Genomic DNA, 13,085 nt, shown 5'->3' on the forward strand with positions numbered 1-13,085 from the left:
ATATATATATGCATACATATGAAACATCACATAGCATCACATCCTGCATCACAAATGTTAGTATCCATATCATAAATTCATACATATGCATCACATACATCCATACATATATAGAATCATCAAATCATGTCATATATATATCTCAATAAATAATGTCTATACAGTCCATATACACTTCATGTAGAATCATGTAGTACAAATGCATCATCAAAAATCATTGCATTTGCACATATCTGTCAAAAACACTGATCACTATATAAAATTAGGTTGTTGGCTATGAGGGTCCTACCCCCCTTGTATCCCCCCCTCGAGGAGGTCTCTGTTATTCTACAGATTGCTTTGATTTGGCTCTGCCACCTGAGATCCATGAGTTGGCTCCCCTCTCAAAATTTGGTTGCTGTCGGTCACCAGGCATGGCCTCCCTATAAAGTGACCTATAACAGGCTGCCTCTCATATGGCCCGTGTCTCTGCTCGGCTCACTATGAGGGCCTCCTACATCACTGTGATGGTTGCCCTAGGCTGTACCATTTGTATGGCTATATCTTGCTACCTGCAGTATCTGTCCAACTATGCCTGATGGGTGGCCCGCTCAGCCTGTAGGGTGGCTACCTCCGCTCGAAGCCTCTCTACCTCTACTCGATCCCCCGCCTTTGCATGGGTGCCCACCCCTACAAACTCTCTTGCATCCACTCATGCTTGCAGGGCCGCTAAGGCCTCCTATGCACTATCTCCTCTAGCCCTTTATACTTGTAGCTCTGCCTATATGGCCCCCATGGCCTGCTCTAAGCTATCTACTTGTGCCTGATGCACCTGTGCTACCCCCTGTAGTCGAGCTACCTCTGTCCGCAGGCCATCCCTCTCAGCCCTGACCATGTCTGGGTCCTCTCCCTGCACCTGTCCCTCTGGCAGTGCTTGTGGAGGTACCTGTGGTGGTGCCTAGGGTTGTACCGATGCCTGTGCTTGTGCCTGTGCCTGGGGTGCTCTCTATGGTGGCCCCTATGCTGGCGGTTGCCCTAGCCCTCTCCTCACTCGAACTCTACGTCTGTGCGGTCCCTCCTGTGCCCCCTGTGCTAGTGGCGGCATCATAGCTGCCTGTCCACCATCCCTTGGTCCATCTCCCTCCCCTTGTGCCTACTCTACTGGTGGAGGTGCCCCTGACACTATAAGCCTGACCAGCTGGTGGGCTGCCCACCATTGTGTGTACGTCGGTGTCATACCTGCATCTCCCCTATCCTGGCCATGCACCCATGGCACTGTTTCCATCCCCATCCAAGATGCTCGGGCCAATCGTACAGTGGTCCCATGTCCCCATAGCCGATCATACTTCCATGACACCACAAGGTATAAGAATCTATCTGGTACTATATCCTGTACTCTGCCAAACTGCCATCGCACCCAAGAAGGCGTATAGTGCATAATCACATGCATAGATCAACCAATAATCCAGCAGTCAGTCTATGTATACAGGAGGTACATTTGATCCTCTGTGTCATCCTCACCACTTGCTGCCAATATCTACCCCCATCGCTCTACCCTATCATAGGGAGTCCACTCGAACATAATGATCTCATCTATACACTGACGCAAGAACCCCACAGACTCCGTTGATGTATACTGGATAGGAGGTCAATATATGCAGGCATATGGCTCTGTAGGCTATCTGGTCTCTCTCTGAGTGATCGACCATGTGACTCCAATGTGCTCCCATGACCAGATCATTAGTAGCATCAGTCCTGGTCCCACAGTGCACTGGGTCTGATATGCACACATGTGCAAATCATGATATAACTCAGCCAAAATAGTTTGTCTCCAGCAGTAGACTGCTCCCTCCTCTTGTAGCAGCGTGCTCAGCACTCATGCCCACCCAATTGGCCACCCGTGTCCTGCATGATCTAGCAGCATCTGCCATATCAATGAGGCTAGGTATACTGCCAGCCTTGGTAGCCTTTGCTCTAGTGTACCCCTCCATGACAACCACGATCGCTGGATGGGTAATCTCTATTGTCGCCTGCCAAAGCACTCCCTCAGAAATGAATCTGAACCCTCCAGTACATACTCTGGGTAGGCACCTGTGATCAGTACTCGCAAGATCTACCACACATCCAGGAGTGCGACTGTAGTCTCCCCTGTTAGAAGATGGAAAATCCTAGTAGGTGTGTGCCATCGCTCTATGAGAACCAATAGTTGCGCTAAATGGGCCCTCAGATCTGGCCACTCATGAACATGCCCCCAATCTGTGTCTATCAACCTCTCCTATATCGTCATGGTTGACAGATAGTGCTCCCTCGACTTAAACACCACCATGTCCTCCTATAGCATAGACATGAAGAGCGTTAATTTTTCTAGCCTATGATGTCCCTACAATGGGGCATCTTTCCTTGCCTCTCCCTATTCTACCCTAATTGGCATGGCCATTTTTTGGCGCAGATGATAATCTGCATAGACGTTGATCAGTAGAGACGTTGATCTACGTAGACGCCGATCCACAGAGATTTTGATTGGTGCAAATGCCAGTTTGCCCCAGACGACAATGTTCTATCATCTACGGAGATGATGATGTATTTTTCATTGTCTCTGTCACCCTTTGTCGTCCGTGTAGATGACAGGTTGAATCCTGTCATCTTCATGACCCCTTCTCCCCCTTTTGGCGTCTGCATAGACGACAAGATATATCCTATCATCTCTGCGAATGCCAAGGTCGCCAGTTTGTAGTCTATGCAGACAATAGGGTAGAGACTGTCATTTTCATCCAGACTTTTTTTTTAGTGCATTTATGGCTTAATAAATGCGTCTAGTCTACCCTAACCTATCAAAACACGAAGAGGATCAAATGAGTTACCAGTGAACCCATCTCGACTGCTCACTGGTACTCTCGCACTCGCTCACTAAGCTGCAATCGATCAATGGGGTCCATATCTGCTCTATATGCTCTGCTCGCAGTGTGACAATGACCTTCTTTGGGCCCCTCAGAGGCTTATATAGGCCCCCTGCGGACCCCGTTTGAGCCCCGCTCTTCCCTAAGCCATATCTGTCCCTTGTTTACCCACAAGTCATGCAAATGTTGTCATTTATTCTTTTTTTCTTCTTTTCCTTCTTTCTTAAGACCTTTTTTGCAAAAATTGCCAAAAAATTATTTCTTGCACAATTTTTGCGAGGGGGCACCCTCCTCCTCTGTCATCGCCATAGGACTCCTTCCTTCTCTGGGGAAATCTATATTCTCTTTTCTTTGATATGATGTTGTTCCAACATCACATCAAAGAGGAGCAAAATGTAGATGCTTAAAATCATCCCTAAAAGACTATATTAATTTATTAATATTTCCCATGACATCGTAATTAATTATTAATTAATTAATTATATTGCTCACATTCCTCTACTTATTTAATTAAATTATTTTAATTAAATGAGTTCATTCTCTTAATTATTTAAATCTAATTTAAATACTTCTAGCCTTAATGTGTTAAATTAATTTAACACATGATCTTCCATGTCTCCCCCCTTTTTAAATAAATTTATTTTATTTAAATCCTCACATCCCATTAATTCCTCTAAACCCATGATTAAATTTAATTTCATTTGATCTAGTCTTAAACCTAACCTAGAGCCTAGTCTACACCCATCATTTTCATCCTCTTAAGCCTACTTCTTCTCTAATCCCACTTAATCATTCCTAATCATCTCCCTAATCCCCCTCATTAGCCTAAGAGTATGCTCACACATGTGTGAGATGGCATGCCTACACACTCTTGTCTCCCACTCTTTTTCTCTAGTTTGCTCACACATGTGTGAGAAAACTTTGAATTCTTGACCATTTGCATGGCTTGTATGTCACATTATGTGGCATCTACATGGATGCCACCTCACCAAGCCCTCCCTCAAGCCTATAAACAGAGAGCTTGTCTCAAGAATTTGCATCTCATTTTTATTGCATTGTTATCATGTTGGTTTGAGATTTGAGTTTGCATTCATAGTTTGAGCTTTCATGGTAGTTTGAGCTTGCATTGGTAGAGTTCTCATAGTGATTTTGTAGGTTTATACTAACAATTTGGTAGCTGATTTAACTTATATCATGCATTGTTAATCTAGTTTTTACATGCATTTGTAACTTCATTTTAGCTTGCATTTTTATCATAGTTTGCATATCTAGTTAGTTCTTTCATTACATATCATCTTCATCCTTGAATGCCTTTAAGAATGGCTCTTTCCATAGCCATTTCTTGAAGTATTCTTCATCTTATTTAGTCTAGATTCATATCTTACTTGCATACACACTTGCACTCACTCACTCAAGAGATTCATTTATTGTTGTGTTTGGGAGAGCACATCAAACATACCCCCATCTTAACACACCAACAAGGCCTCTCATGGGTGCCTTTGTTGAGCTATAGAGGTGGATGGAAGGTTGGATTTGTTGGTTACGTAGGGTTGCAAAACCCAAGCAAGCATTAGTTGGTCTTTATTTCTTGCATTTTGATGAATGTTTGATGCATTTTGAAGGTTTTAAACTAGTGTTTGTTTGTTAACCCATGCTTCTTGCAGGTCACATTTTCTAGCACACAGATCCAAACTCTTAAGTCTATGGCAAGTTGCATTATACAAGCCAAGTCTCTAGATCCATCATTAGAAGTTGAAGCAATCTCAAGTGCCACTCACATTCTTAATCATTCTCCTCATCCAGCCTTAGATGGAAAAACACCTTTTGAGGCATGGTACAGCAGAAAACCTATTGTGACACACTTTAGAGTCTTTGGTTGTCCTACATCGGCCAAGATATCTTCCAAGGGATGGAAGGCACTGTCATCTCAACCTTGTACCTCCATTGGTTATGAAGATAGTGTGAAGGCATACAGACTTCTAGATCCTGAGACACATCAGATATTTGTGTAGAAGGATGTATACTTTGAGGAATGTTCACCCAGCTTGTCCTCTACTCCTCTTCGTACATCATATACTATGGAAACTGATAGTGATTTCAGCGATAGTGCTTCAATAGATTCAAACATGTGGAGTTCTATCGACAGTTATAGTGAGAGGTCACTTCGTCAGTTTAGTTTGCATGCATACATAGCCACAGTTATAGGTCCAGAACAACAAGGTACATCTAGTCTTCTAGATACAAGTTCAGTGACAGATTTGGGGGATAGTATTGATGATCTGCCTCGTCTTCTTGATGCAGAATTACCTTCTACAATTGTCACAAGGGTTCCATCTGACTCTCTTTTCATTCTCTACATGATCAATCCTCACAGGTTGAAGTGATTGTGGATACTTATGATCAGTAGTTGCAAAAGGTTCTTCATCATTTTTAGAGATAGGCAGTTCTTCAGGATAGGTTCTTCAGCTAGTTAAGCAAGTGTCAGAGACATCACTTATCCATGGGATTCTTTCCACACACAGCAGAAGTGTCTAATTTGTACATTTGGCATTGTTTCTTCCTAAGGGGAGGAACACCATTTTGCAGTCTTGGATCAGCTTCTTCATTGGAGTAGTCACTATTTGACATTCTTCTTTGGGGGGGGGAGCTCATCCTATCTCTCTTCCTCTTCTCATCATTCTCTTATGTATATACTGGATGTATGTCGTAATGGGAGGGGGGGGTCTTGATTACTCCATCCATCCATGCATCCCTATTTATCTCTCTTTTTGGGGGAGGGTTTTTCCCGTGAGGTTTTCCCTCTTTCCCCGCTTTATGAGAGATTACATATCATTATGTACATGGGTACCTAACATGGCCTAGTAGTCGGGACCCATATTGCATTGTATCTTAGATTTCATAAGCTTAAGGGCATTCCCCTAAGTTGCACTTAAGGGGGGTGTTGGTTTAAATAAGTATTTACTTATTACACTTACTTAAGTTTATTTAGGTTAATGCATTATTTAATTATTTTGCATTATTTTATTATTATTTTAGGTGAGACACTTAGGAGCTTGTGTACTCTCATTGAGTTATGCTACTCTAATTATGCACATGGTGTCTACAACACATGAGTTTGCATTATTCACTGAGTTGTCATATTGACAACATAATTATCTGCACTCCTCATTTAGCACATGTTGTCTACACCACTGATTTGTGTGCTATACCACTATAGGCTTATCCTCACATCATCGCACTTAATCCCATGCTCAATGGAGGATAACCCATATCTGGTGGACATGTGCCTAGTTGTATGGCATATCATGATGCTAACTTCTATGCATTCTAGAAGCTCTTCTGAGGCCTTTATATTTAGGCACTCCTAGTGTACTCTTAACAAGTTATTGAATGAATCTTGTCATTCTGATCATACTCTGTCTATTTTGGTCTACTATGTGTTTGTGTTGAGTTCTTTAATTCTTGGGTGAATTTTGGCCTAAGACAAATTCTTACAATAATCATTCCAAGGGTAAAAGAAAAGTGAACATTGATCAAACAAAGAAGGAGATGATTCAAACATGAAAGAAAAAGGCAAAAGATGAAAGTAGTGGAACAAATGGAGTTGAGATCACCTAGTCTAATGAAGAAGGTCATCTTATCACTTTGAACTAAGAAAGAAAGGTACGTAGTACATATGTAAATATATATCATACATTATTTCCTACCACAAAATGTGTTAAAGTTCATATTTGCATAAGATGCATAAGAACATATCAATGAAAGGACTAGAACAAAAGAATCATTTATATAGACAATGTTGAAATTTAGTAAATTTGTCTATATTAAATGAGCATTGCAATATGGACTGAATACTTCAAAAGCTAAATTGGTGCATAGGTCAAGCTAGATGGAAGAGATTGAGTTGTATAGTAAAGGCCCAGTTCAGAGGCACAATATCAATTGAGACAGTTGGCTTGCACCTAGTTGAGTACACAACATTAATGGAGTAGAGTACCTACCTACCTAAAAAGAGTAGAAGGAAGTATTTATTGATATTTGAAGACATTATTTCATACCTTGCATAAAAAATTCAAGACCATAAGAGCAATTTGAGTGAAAAGAGGTCCTAAGGAAATTAAGAGAAAATGTGAGACAAAAGCTTGATTGAGTGAAGATTTGAGAGGTGTCAAGTTATACTAAGAGAAAAAAGTTTTTGAACCCTAACAAAGAAAAATAGTAGCTTCATCATTTGCAAGAAAGAGATGAGTAGATGTTAATAACATTCAATTAGTGAGGAGTGTTCCTTGTCCTCCACCTAAATTTTGTGTTATTCCTAAGATTGTGAAGAAAGGTGACTCAACGTGTGTCTTATCCTTGATATCACCCAATGTAATAATGATACATGATGTGAAGGGTTGCTACATGTGTAAGATTAGAGAAGTTGGTGATTATGAGATTTGAAAAGCTTATCAGAAATTATGTGACAAAGGAGTTATGAGGGATTAATTCAAAATTGTTGAGAGGAAAGGGTTAACTCATTCCCTAGATGTTACACAAAATTTTAAGATCGAATGGATCAAGGTTGTAACGAGAAATATCCATGACAAGAATTTTTGGCTACACATTGGACCAATTGAGATAACCAACAAAATGATTCACAAGGTTACTATTTATCCTACTTTAGATAAGAAAAAGACTACGCAAATTTTGAGTCATGAGGAAGTTGAAGCTAACATAGGAGCCAAGTGGAATGGACAAGGATTGTCCATCTTGAACATTTCTAATCCATTGATTGAATTTGCAGTGAGAGTTATTTGACACAAATTCTATCAATCTAGCAAATTGAACAATGTGTTATGTATGGTGGTGGATCAAGTGTGGAAGATAGTCATGAAATATCATGAATATGATCTTGTCGAGTTGCAAAAACTACAATAAGCAGGAAATCTAATATCCATCAGGAAGGAAAAGAACTCGATGTGTAAGTTTGGATCACTTGTTATGTGTATTTTCTTTTATATTCAGAAGTATTTTCCTAGTAATGGAAATATTGTTTGGAAACAAGGAAAACCAGTATCAATGAATACATAACTCAATTAGGAGATAATTTTGAAAATGTCATGGATACATATTTTGAAGAATTAAAACAAAGGATGAGAATGAGAATGAGAATACTAGGAGAGTTAGTAATGAAATAGTACAATGATGTATCTTTCTTAATGGACAAAGATAACGCATTTGTGCAGGTAGTAAAGTTGAGGAAGGCATGGCTAACAACATTTTATTATGAGATTCATAGTGATACAGTGAATGCAAATATTTTTACATTATTAAAGGAAGAAATTGACACTAAAGCTAAGTCTTTTGGGAAATATAAAGAAGTTAAGGCTAGAATCACTATAGATATCAAAATAGGGTCTAAGGGAAAGAAAAGGAAGAAAATGATTGAAAACCTAAGGAAAAGCTAGGCACACAACGAAAGAACAAGGAACCTCTATAGATTACACAAGGCCTTGGAGAAGATGAAGAAAATGATGGTAGTGATGAGAAAGATAAGATGAAAAAGAAGGATTCAAGGGTAAAGCCCTATTTTTTTTCTTGCCATGTAACAAGAAGGCTAAAACTATTAAATCAAGAACAAAGGAAGTTACAAAGACATTGGTGATACCCCTCTCTCCTCCACTACCTAACAAACCAAGGACTATGGAAGTAGTAGCTAGCACCAAAAAATTTTGCAAAGCAATAAATAGTGAAGACTACTAAGTCAAGATGATCACGAACAAAGAGGGAAATATCTCAAGCCCCTACTAGTCAAGAAAAGAGGAGAAGATTCATTAAGGGACTAGCCAAAAGAAAAACAAAACCTATTAATGAGGTATGTATTGACATATGAGGCTCTATAGATTTATCTAATTTTGGATATGTAAAATATGATACACTTAATGATGAAGATAAATCTAATATTGAAGGAGCCATGATAGACATGATGGCACCTTATAAGTTGGCTACTTTCAAATTTGAGATCAAAATTTCAATAGATTTGTATAGCAGACTTGAAAAAAGGTGGCAATGGGCAACTAAAGAAGAGAAAGACATTAGATGTGGCACATTAGCCAAAGTTATAAATGATCTATCACAAGAATGGAAAGAAACATTTTTGGAGAAATATAAAAATAGATTTGTTCATAAGTTTAGAATTTTTCAAGTTCTAATTCAACAAAATGAGTTACTTTGGAAAAGCATTTATGGTCTCATAATGAAAGAAGTAACACAAAAGAAAGATATTAAGATAGTAACTATTCAAGATGATGAAAGTGATGAAATGAGTTCAAGTGTGTCAAGTCTTCAAGGAAACATCTTACCAATCCATGCCAACACACCTGGCAATCCAGTTGTTGAGAAAGAGTAAGATGCAAAAGATACTAATAAAGACACAAGTGTAGACATTTCTACCAAAGGTAAAGAAGGACTTAACATATCAAGATCTCACATTGAGGAGAATAATGAAGAAAATAAAATTGTGTCAACTGCTACCATTATTGTCTCTAGCATTGATATACAAGAAAGATCAACTAGTGATACCCCGTTACCATCTTCTAAAGCAGTGTTGAGTAGCAACAGTCCTTCATTGTGCACAAGGAAAGAAATAAAGGATAGGTCTCTATATGATGAATTTAGTCTAGAATAATTTATTGATATGTCACGATTGGATTTGGAAAATCTCACTCTTGAACAAATGATTTTTTTGCAAGAGATTTTGGCTAAGAAGAAGAACCAAGAAGAGCTAAGAAGGGAACATCAACAAAGGAAGGTACTAAATGATATTAAAGACATTTTTGTTGAGGCATTTGATATTAAAAAAATGTATGGACAAGCCCCAATCATTTCCCAGCTTGTAACTATTATTGAACAAATGAAAAATTGATGGATTGGTTAGCTAAGAAATTTGAGAATATGTTTGTGGAAAAGGTTTCAACAATAATTTCCAAGAATAAAGTTCAATTACAAGAACATGTTTAGAATATAGAAGAACTTTTATAGAAAATATAATATTTTTTGTGATGTGCCAAGATTCACTAGTGATCTTTAGGAAAAAATCCAGCACATTCAGGTTAATATGTAGAGAACAAGTAGCATCATTTTGTAGTCAACTAAATCTAGTAGAAGCTGCTATAATAAGTTATTGAATGCTCAAGGAAAATTGGTCAAGCTTTAGGTAGCTAATAGCAACATGAGATCAAAGTTGATCTCCATCCAATCCCACTTGATACCTAAAATAAGACTAATGAAGACTCGATGATGGACTTGTAGCCTATTTAGGTCTAACCTATTTAGGTCTAACATGAGGTGGAATAATGGTCAAAACCAAACTATGGAACATTTATCATATGGTTGCTTCACAAATCCATCATATTAGGCTTATAGCCCTTTTTCATGAAAATCTGACTTAACTTCAACAATATCCAAATAACCCTATGGATAAATCACATATTCAAGTGTCCTTTTGGGGTCTACTAAACATACCCAAGCACCAGAACACAAAGATAGAAAAAAAGTAGGGTTTCCCCAATTTCTTCCCTAGGCAATTAGCCCTATTAGTTCTCCAAATACAAAGGGAATACAATTTTTAAAGGCCCAATATTCAAAACAAAGATTGTAACATGAAGGGGCAATCATAAATAGATACCAAACTTTATTTCAAGACCTAGTGTCACGTTTGGAGCGAGTTACAGGAGATGTTGACCAATGTTATATACATGCACATGGATCTTGCATGCCTAGGGCATTAGATTTCTATTGGCCACCTAAACATACAAGTCTAAGACAAAATAAATCTTAAAGTACATAATCCACACTTGGATTTCACCAAAGGACATCAAATTCCCAAGGTGAAAATTTGAGATATGGAAAATTACTTGTGAAACTCGAGGTATGACAAGATTTCTAAATAACTTCTACAAAAATGTAGATACCTTGAGTTATGATATTGATCAAGATCTCAAACCAAGTTCATTAGAAATTTTATTCATACACCATGTTTGAAATGTAGTTTAGACACTCTGGTGTATCCATACAAGTCTGTACACATTGCTATAGCATCAAATTGGTAGGAAATTTGAGTTATTTGCACCTACCACCCACCTGGAAGGGCTTATGTAGGCTTCCCCAATGGTCATAACATAATTTCAAACCATTTATGGCTATTGGGAATCAATTTGAAAGATTTTGCAATTTTTCTGAAAAGTTGCTTGACAACTTTTGAGCAATTTTTGCATTTTATGCAAGTTTTGCAATCTATGAACAAAATATGTTCAAACCTTAACTAAATGACCCAACTAGGATAAAAAAATGAAAAAAAAATGAAAAAATGCAATATCCTAAGATTTTAAGCCATTTGACCATAGTTGACTAAGGGCTCATAATTATGCCAATCCTAGAACTAGGCCTTACAAGCAGGTCCAAATGCTTAGATGTTAGAACTAACCTATCCTATAGGTTCTTAGAACTTGTGAGATTCTTCATTTGATATGGATCCTCCTACACCATACTCCCCTTGACTTTTTAAACTCAAGTTCCTACTTGAGGTTAATTGTTCTATAGAGGTGTCATGTTGTTTCATTTGATCCTTTGCCATCTAAGTTACATCAATGTTAGAGAGTTCTTTCCATTTCACTAGATGTTACATGTATTTGTTATACCTTGTTTGTTTAAGAAACTTGGTATCCAATATTACCTCCAACTCAACTAGTTTTCTTTAAGGGAGTTTAGTAACAAAGTCTTCATCCATTTCAGTTTGTTGACCCTATTCACTTGTTGAACTTGTCAAATCTTTGTAAGAACTGAGATGTGCAACATTGAAAATTGGAGAGATCTACAAGGTAGGGGGAAGAGATATCTCATAGCCATTATCACCCATTTTTTTGAGTATGGATTATGGCCCAACCTTCTTCATGTGAATTTTTGTATACCTACCCTTAGGTAGTCTCTCTTTCCTCATGAATGGCCATACCTTATCTCCAACTTTGAAATGGATTTACCTTCTTCTGTTATCTACTTATTCTTTGTACTTCATGGTAGATTTTGGTGGTGCTTCTTTCACTTCATGCTTCACCTTGGTGATGAGCTTTTCAAGTTCCTCTCCTTGTGCACTAACCTTAAAATCAGATGGTAACTCAACCAAATCCAAAGGATCTTTGCAATGAAGGCCATATGTTGCTTGGAAAGGAGTTTTGCCAATAGAATTGTTCATGGAGTCATTGAAGGAAAATTATTCTTGGGGCAAGATAAAATCCCAACCTTGAGCATGTTGTTTGGTTATGTATCTTAGGAGGTTGCCTAGTGACCTATTTACCACTTCAGTCTACCCATCAATTTGTGGGTGATAGGCAGAGCTATAGGTTAGATTATTTCCCAACATTTTGAAAAGAGTCCTCCAAAAATGCCCTTTATCTTTTACATATCTTTATGATATAATGGTTTGGGGTAGGCCAAGAATTTTGGCTACTTATTTAAAGAATAGATATGTAATGTGGGAGGCATCATTAGTCCTCTTGCATGGTACAAAGTGGACCATCTTGCTAAATCTATCCACTATGCCAAACACATTGTCAAATCCTTGTTTAGTTCTAGGTGGACCCATTACAAAGTCCATTAAAATGGTTTCCTAAGGCCTTGTGAGAATTGCAAAAGGTTGATACAATCCCTAATTTTTAGACACTCCTTTAGCTTGTTGGAAAATGGTACATTTTTCAACGAGCTTCTTGATATCATTTCCCATATTTGGCCAAAAGTAACTCCTCTTTACCATTCATGATGTCTTGTCTATTCCAAAGTGACCACCTAAGCCACCATAATGCTTCTACCTTATAATTTTTGTGCTCATGGAAAACTTAGGAATGCAAAGTTGAGCCCCCTTAAATAGGAGTCCATTCTAAATTAGATATTCAAAAAAATTAATGTGGTACTTTTCAACAATTTTTTTCATACTTCAAAGGCTTCTCCAAAATTTGGATCCCTATATACAAATGCTTTAGTGAGTCTATTCCCACACGCTATAGTTGAACTTCTTCAACTAATCACACTCTTCTACTAAAGGCATCAACCACTTTGTTTGCTACACCCTTCTTATGTTTGATATTGAAGATATATGATTGTATTTTCTCCATCCATTTGAGATGCTTAATTGATAACTTTTTCTAAGAATTCAAAAACTCAATGCATGATTAT

Source organism: Cupressus sempervirens, chromosome 3 (assembly GCF_028749045.1).
Source record: "Cupressus sempervirens isolate cs-2001-9-10 chromosome 3, ASM2874904v1, whole genome shotgun sequence".
Lineage (NCBI taxonomy): Eukaryota > Viridiplantae > Streptophyta > Pinopsida > Cupressales > Cupressaceae > Cupressus > Cupressus sempervirens.